Below are 8,072 nucleotides of genomic sequence, written 5' to 3'. Positions count from 1 at the left end.
TGTAATTGAAGGCAAAGAGGGAAGATTTCGGGAGACTCTGCTTGGCAAACGGGTCGATTATTCAGGACGTTCTGTGATTGTTGTAGGGCCTTCACTTTCATTACATCGATGTGGATTGCCTCGCGAAATCGCAATAGAGCTTTTCCAGACATTTTTAATTCGTGGTCTAATTCGACAACATTTTGCTTCGAACATAGGAGTTGCTAAGAGTAAAATTCGGGAAAAAGAACCCATTGTATGGGAAATACTTCAGGAAGTTATGCAGGGGCATCCCGTATTGCTAAATAGAGCGCCTACTCTGCATAGATTAGGCATCCAGGCCTTCCAACCTATTTTAGTGGAAGGACGTGCTATTTGTTTACATCCATTAGTTTGTAAGGGATTCAATGCAGACTTTGATGGGGATCAAATGGCTGTTCATGTACCTTTATCTTTGGAGGCTCAAGCAGAGGCGCGTTTACTTATGTTTTCTCATATGAATCTCCTGTCTTCAGCTATTGGGGATCCCATTTCTGTACCAACTCAAGATATGCTTATTGGACTCTATGTATTAACGAGCGGGAATCGCCGAGGTATTTGTGCAAATCGGTATAATCCATCTAATCGCAAAAATCATAAAAATGCAAAAATTTACAATAATAACTATAAATATACGAAAGAACCCTTTTTTTGTAATTCCTATGATGCAATTGGAGCTTATCGCCAGAAAAGGATCAATTTAGATAGTCCTTTGTGGCTCCGATGGCGACTAGATCAACGCGTTATTGCTTCAAGAGAAGCCCCTATCGAAGTTCACTATGAATCTTTGGGTACCCATCATGAGATTTATGGGTACTATCTAATAGTAAAAAGTATAAAAAAAGAAATTCTTTGTATATACATTCGAACCACTGTTGGTCATATTTCTCTTTATCGAGAAATCGAAGAGGCTATACAAGGATTTTGCCGGGCCTGCTCATATGGTACCTAATCCTCTGGTATCTCACTCAGCTAAGTAATTATATGACACCGGTATGAATTTTGTTCTCTCCGGTTCAACTAGGACCATAGGTCCTGAATTTCTACGCGAATCAAGATCGAGAAAAGGAAGTTTTCTAATCATTAACTCAAACCTATTGTCGAACCCCACTCAGCGTAATATGGAGGTACTTATGGCGGAACGGGCCGATCTGGTCTTTCACAATAAAGTGATAGATGGAACTGCCATTAAACGACTTATTAGCAGATTAATAGATCACTTCGGAATGGCATATACATCACACATCCTGGATCAACTAAAGACTCTGGGGTTCCAGCAGGCCACTGCTACATCCATTTCATTAGGAATTGATGATCTTTTAACAATCCCTTCTAAGGGATGGCTAGTCCAAGATGCTGAACAACAAAGTTTGATTTTGGAAAAACACCATCATTATGGAAACGTACACGCAGTAGAAAAATTACGCCAGTCCATTGAGATATGGTATGCTACAAGTGAATATTTGCGACAAGAAATGAATCCTAATTTTAGGATGACTGACCCTTTTAATCCAGTCCATATAATGTCTTTTTCGGGAGCTCGAGGAAATGCATCTCAAGTACACCAATTAGTAGGTATGAGAGGATTAATGTCAGATCCACAAGGACAAATGATTGATTTACCCATTCAAAGCAATTTACGTGAGGGGCTGTCCTTAACGGAATATATAATTTCTTGCTACGGAGCGCGGAAAGGAGTTGTGGATACTGCTGTACGAACATCGGATGCTGGATATCTTACACGTAGACTTGTTGAAGTAGTTCAACACATTGTTGTACGTAGAACCGATTGTGGAACCATCCGAGGGATTTTAGTGAGTCCTGGAAATAGGATGATTCCGGAAAGAATTTTTATCCAAACATTAATTGGTCGTGTATTAGCGGACGATATATATATGGGCCCGCGATGCATTGGTGTTCGAAATCAAGATATTGGTATTGGACTTATTAATCGATTCATAACCTTTCAAACCCAACCAATATCTATTCGGACTCCCTTTACTTGTAGGAGTACATCTTGGATCTGCCGATTATGTTATGGACGAAGTCCTACTCACGGGGACCTGGTAGAATTGGGAGAAGCCGTAGGTATTATTGCGGGTCAATCTATTGGAGAACCGGGTACTCAACTAACATTAAGAACTTTTCATACCGGCGGAGTATTCACAGGGGGGACTGCAGAACATATACGAGCTTCTTCTAATGGCAAAATCAAATTCAATGAGAATTTGGTTCATCCCACACGTACACGCCATGGGCATCCTGCTTTTTTATGTTATATAGACTTGTATGTAACTATTGAGAGTGAGGATATTATACATAACGTCACTATTCCACCAAAAAGTTTACTTTTAGTTCAAAATGATCAATATGTAGAATCAGAACAAGTGATTGCTGAGATTCGCGCGGGAACATACACTCTTAATTTAAAAGAGAGAGTTCGAAAACATATTTATTCTGACTCAGAGGGAGAAATGCATTGGAGTACCGACGTGTACCATGCACCCGAATTTACATATAGTAATGTCCATCTCTTACCAAAAACAAGTCATTTATGGATATTATCAGGAGGTTCGTGCGGATGCAGTGTAGTCCCTTTTTCACTCTACAAGGATCAAGATCAAATTAACGTTCATTCTCTTTGTGTCGAAAGAAGATATATTTCTAGCCTTTCAGTAAATAATGATAAAGTGGGACAAAAATTTTATGGTCCGGATCTCTCTGGTAAAAACGAAAGCGGAATTCCTGATTATTCAGAACTTAATCCAATCCTATGTACGGGTCAATCTAATCTCACATATCCTGCTATTTTCCACGGTAATTCTGATTTATTGGCAAAGAGGCGAAGAAATGGATTCATCATTCAATTTGAATCACTTCAAGAACGAGAAAAAGAACTACGACCCCCTTCCGGTATTTCGATTGAAATACCCATAAATGGTCTTTTTCGTAGAAATAGTATTCTTGCTTTTTTCGATGATCCTCAATACAGAAGAAATAGTTCAGGAATTACTAAATATGGGACTATAGGGGTGCATTCAATCCTCAAAAAAGAGGATTTGATTGAGTATCGAGGAGTCAAAGACTTTAAGCCAAAATACCAAATGCAAATGAAAGTGGATCGATTTTTTTTTCATTCCCGAGGAAGTGCATATTTTACCAGAATCTTCTTCCATAATGGTACGGAACAATAGTATCATTGGAGTAGCTACACGACTAACTTTAAGTATAAGAAGCCGAGTAGGTGGATTGGTCCGAGTGGAGAAAAAAAAAAAAAGGATTGAACTCAAAATATTTTCTGGAGATATACATTTTCCTGGAGAGATGGATAAGATATCCCGACACAATGGCATCTTGATACCACCAGAAAGAGTAAAAAAAAATTCTAAGAAATCAAAAAAATCGAAAAATTGGATTTATGTCCAGTGGATCACACCTACCAAGAAAAAGTATTTTGTTTTTGTTCGACCTGTAATCATATATGAACTAGCCGACGGTATCAATTTAGTAAAACTTTTCCCACAGGATCTATTGCAAGAAAGGGATAATCTGGAGCTTAGAGTTGTCAATTATATACTTTATGGAAATGGAAAACCAATTCGGGGAATTTCTGGCACAAGCATTCAATTAGTTCGGACTTGTTTATTGTTGAATTGGGACCGAGACAAAAAAAGCTCTTCTATCGAAGACGCGCGCGCTTCCTTTGTTGAAGTAAGTACAAATGGTCTGGTTCGAAATTTCCTACGAATAGACTTAGGGAAATCCGATACTGCGTATATGAGAAAAAGGAAAGATCCGTCAGGTTCAGGATTGATCTTTAATAATGAGTCAGATCGCACGAATATCAATCCATTTTTTTCTATTTATTCCAAGACAAGGGTTCCACAATCTCCGAGTCAAAATCAAGGAACTATTCGTACGTTGTTCAATAGAAATAAGGAACGCCAATCTTTGATAATTTTGTCAGCATCGAATTGTTTGCAAATGGATCTATTCAACGATGTAAAAGATTATAATGTCATAAAAGAATCAAGTAAAAAGGATCCTCTAATTTCAATTAGGAATTCGTTAGGACCTTTAGGGGCGGCCCCTCAAATTGTGAATTTTTATTCATTTTATGACTTAATAACTCATAATCCGATCTCCCTAACTAAATATTTGCAACTTGACAATTTAAAACAGACTTTTCAAGTACTTAAATATTATTTAATGGATGAAAACGGGGGGGATTTTCAATTCCGATCCATGCAGTAACATCGTTTTCAATACATTTAATTTGAATTGGCATTTTCTGCATCATAATTATCACAATAATTATTGTGAAGAAACACCTACAAGAACAAGAATTAGTCTTGGACATTTTTTTTTTTGAAAATGTATGTATAGCCAAAAATAGACCACACCTAAAATCGGGTCAAATTATAATTGTTGAAGTTGATTCTGTAGTAATAAGATTAGCTAAGCCTTATTTGGCCACTTCAGGAGCAACTGTTCATCGCCATTATGGCGAAATGCTTTACGAAGGAGATACTTTAGTTACATTTATATATGAAAAATCACGATCTGGTGATATAACGCAGGGTCTTCCAAAAGTCGAACAAGTATTAGAAGTGCGTTCGATTGATTCAATATCGATGAGCCTAGAAAAGAGAATTGAGGGTTGGAACGAGCGTATAACAAGAATTCTTGGAATTCCTTGGGGATTTTTGATTGGTTCTGAACTAACGATAGTGCAAAGTCGTATCTCTTTGGTTAATAAGATCCAAAAGGTTTATCGATCCCAGGGGGTGGAGATCCATAATAGACATATCGAAATTATTGTACGTCAAATAACATCAAAAGTCTTGGTTAGAAGATGGAATGTCTAATGTTTTTTCACCTGGAGAACTCATTGGGTTGTTACGAGCGGAACGAACAGGGCGTGCTTTGGAAGAAGCGATCTGTTACCGAGCCGTATTATTGGGAATAACGAAAGCATCTCTAAATACTCAAAGTTTCATATCGGAAGCAAGTTTTCAAGAAACTGCTCGAGTTTTAGCAAAAGCCGCCCTCCGAGGTCGTATCGATTGGTTGAGAGGTTTGAAAGAGAACGTTGTTCTAGGAGGAATGATACCAGTTGGTACCGGATTCAGAGAATTAGCGCACCGTTCGAGGCAACATAACAATATTCCTTTAGAACCCCCCCCAAAAAAAATTTTCGAGGGGGAAATGAGAGATATTTTGTTCCACCACAAAGAATTATTTGATTTTTTCATTTCAACGAATTTACATGATACATCAGAACAAGCATTTCTAGGATTTAATGATTCATAAAAGTGGAGTCATCCTGTTAACTAGCCGCGTTAATTTGGTAATAAGATAATAACGAATAGAAAAAAATTAATGGCTTGGATTGTGTATCAACAGTCAATCCCCGGTCGAGGTAGAGGATAAGGTTCCATGGGAACAATTATTTATTTCTATTTCAGCTCGTCTCTTTTTTTAAGAAAAAAAAGCGAGGAAGTGGGGGGAGAAATGACAAGAAGATATTGGAACATCCATTTGGGAGAGATGATGGAGGCAGGAGTTCATTTTGGTCATGGTACTAGGAAATGGAATCCTAGAATGGCACCTTATATCTCTGCAAAACGTAAAGGTATTCATATTATAAATCTTACTCAAACTGCTCGTTTTTTATCAGAAGCTTGTGATTTAGTTTTTGATGCAGCAACTAGGGGCAAACAATTCTTAATTGTTGGTACCAAAAATAAAGCAGCGGATTCAGTAGCCCGGGCTGCAACAAGGACTCGGTGTCATTATGTTAATAAAAAATGGCTCGGGGGGATGTTAACAAATTGGTCTACTACAGAAACGAGACTTCATAAGTTCAGGGACTTGAGAACGGAACAAAAGACGGGGGGACTCAACCGTCTTCCGAAAAGGGATGCCGCTATGTTGAAGAGACAATTATCTCACTTGCAAACATATCTGGGCGGGATTAAATATATGACGGGGTTACCCGATATTGTAATAATCGTTGATCAACAAGAAGAATATCGGGCTCTTCAAGAATGTATCACGTTGGGAATTCCAACTATTTGTTTAATTGATACAAATTGTGACCCCGATCTCGCAGATATTTCGATTCCAGCGAATGATGATGCTATAGCTTCAATCCGATTAATTCTTAACAAATTAGTATTTGCAATTTCGGAGGGTCGTTCTAGCTCTATACGAAATTCTTGATTAATAATAAGATAAATCAATTTTGGGGGGAACTCCATAGATTTCGGGAATTGGTTACTATTCCCGAATCGCACAAAAGAGATAAAAAAAACTAGGGATATTGTAATGTAATAAATTGGTATCAAAAATAGACAACTCAAGGCAAGTAAAAAAAAAGACAGTCGAATCAAAATAATTTGTTTTACAGTTCTATTTCTTTCAGAGGGCAATATGAATATTCTATTATGTTCTATCAACACACAAAAAGGGTTATACGATATATCTGGTGTGGAAGTCGGCCAACACTTGTATTGGCAAATAGGAGGTTTCCAAGTCCATGCCCAAGTACTTATTACTTCTTGGGTTGTAATTGCTATCTTATTAGGTTCAGCCATTATAGCTGTTCGTAATCCACAAACCATTCCTACTGACGGTCAGAATTTCTTCGAATATGTCCTTGAATTCATTCGAGACGTGAGCAAAACTCAGATTGGCGAAGAATATGGTCCATGGGTTCCCTTTATTGGAACTATGTTTCTATTTATTTTTGTTTCGAATTGGTCAGGAGCTCTTTTACCTTGGAAAATCATACAGTTACCTCACGGAGAGTTAGCCGCACCCACAAATGATATAAATACTACTGTTGCTTTAGCTTTACTCACATCAGTAGCATATTTTTATGCGGGTCTTAGCAAAAAAGGATTAAGTTATTTCGGTAAATACATTCAACCAACTCCAATCCTTTTACCCATTAACATCTTAGAAGATTTCACAAAACCCTTATCACTTAGTTTTCGACTTTTCGGAAATATATTAGCTGATGAATTAGTAGTTGTTGTTCTTGTTTCTTTAGTACCTTTAGTAGTTCCTATACCTGTTATGTTCCTTGGATTATTTACAAGTGGTATTCAAGCTCTTATTTTTGCAACTTTAGCTGCAGCTTATATAGGCGAATCCATGGAGGGTCATCATTGATTAGTTTTCTAAATACTCTTTTTTTTAGCTTAGACCAAGGCAATGTATACATGGCTCAAGATAATCTACTTAGGGAACATAAATATACAAATAATCAAAAAATAAGGAAGGTATATACTATCTAGGGAGTAAGACTAGAAAGATTACGATATTCGGGAATTAAAAAAAAAGGAAAGAGATCTAAAAGATCTTTTTCCTCTCAACGATTGAACAAAAAAAAATTACATGAACTTAGATTAATAAAATATTGATATTTCTATGCAAGGATTTGGACTAATGAATTCGTTCATTTAGATTGATTGTCTCCATGTGGGATAATTCTAAAAAGAAAGGGTTTCCAAAAAACGAGAAAAAAGGATTGGGTAGGGTAGAGTAGAGGAGAGTGGAGTCAACTAGATGTATTGAATCGAATTGCTATAAGACAACCCTTGTGGATATTTCGAAGAATGATTCTCAAATTCGATGGAATCCAAGATATGAATAATTGGTTTACGTTAGGTAAGAAACACATGTATATGTTATATTAGATATTAACTAGTTATATAGGAACTAAAGATATATCTAATCCGCCCTACTACTGTGAATTTAGATAGGGCTTACAATGGAAGTCCTTCTGTTTCGGCTGTAATGTAATTTTGAATTCAATATTGAATGAATAGAGAGATTAAATCAAGAAAAACAATGAAGAATTCAAAGAATGCTTTAAAAGAAATGGAAGAACAAAAGTCGTATGGATTCACAAAAAACTACGTGGATGGATAGGAACTAAAAAAGAGAGATTGAAGTAGTTTGGACGATTCAATAATATTATTACTTCAATTCGTAATTTTTAGTTGGATAAATCTTAGTGATGGAATAATAAGTTATAATTCATT

Source organism: Cucumis melo, unplaced genomic scaffold, assembly GCF_025177605.1.
Source record: "Cucumis melo cultivar AY unplaced genomic scaffold, USDA_Cmelo_AY_1.0 utg000754l, whole genome shotgun sequence".
Taxonomy (NCBI): Eukaryota; Viridiplantae; Streptophyta; class Magnoliopsida; order Cucurbitales; family Cucurbitaceae; genus Cucumis; species Cucumis melo.
The sequence above is the reverse complement of the archived record's forward strand: the minus strand, read 5'-3'. Positions refer to the sequence as shown.